This window comes from Rhinopithecus bieti, unplaced genomic scaffold (genome assembly GCF_001698545.2).
Source record: "Rhinopithecus bieti isolate Rb0 unplaced genomic scaffold, ASM169854v2 repeat_16192, whole genome shotgun sequence".
Taxonomy (NCBI): Eukaryota; Metazoa; Chordata; class Mammalia; order Primates; family Cercopithecidae; genus Rhinopithecus; species Rhinopithecus bieti.
In genome coordinates this window covers 1-367 of record NW_016905591.1, presented here as the reverse complement: position 1 = coordinate 367, position 367 = coordinate 1, and the positions used below count along the sequence as shown (strand labels likewise).

The window sequence follows — 367 nt, the reverse complement described above, 5'->3', positions numbered from 1 at the left end:
TTCATAATAAAAGATGACACTTAGAACTGGATCACTTGGCCCTTTCTCTTCTTATCTCCTCCCAGTTCAAAATGCTTGCATCTTTTAATAGCCAGCATTCTCTTAGATCTGCAGTTGGGCTCAACGCACTCAAGCCTTAGCACAATCTTCTTTGTAGTTTTAGCCTTTTCCGGAAAATCGGCTTAGTTTGCCCACCATAGCCACTCTGCTTCCTGTCATAGCGCCGCTTTCCCTGGGCATACAGAGAATCCTTGCCCTTCTTGTACTGTGTCACTTTGTGGGGTTGGTGCTTGCCACACTTCTTACAGAAAGTCCGGCGGGTTTTAGGGACGTTAACCATGCTTGCAAGAGCGATATCGACACGGGT

At 46.6% G+C, this 367-nt stretch overlaps 1 pseudogene across 1 annotated transcript; it reads right to left on the bottom strand.

The window, feature by feature from the left end:
- Positions 1-13: 13 nt before the first annotated feature.
- LOC108526113 (60S ribosomal protein L36a-like) lies at positions 14-359 on the bottom strand (annotated as a pseudogene). The gene has a single exon (XR_001884415.1). The product of XR_001884415.1 is annotated as a 60S ribosomal protein L36a-like (transcript).
- Positions 360-367: the final 8 nt, after the last annotated feature.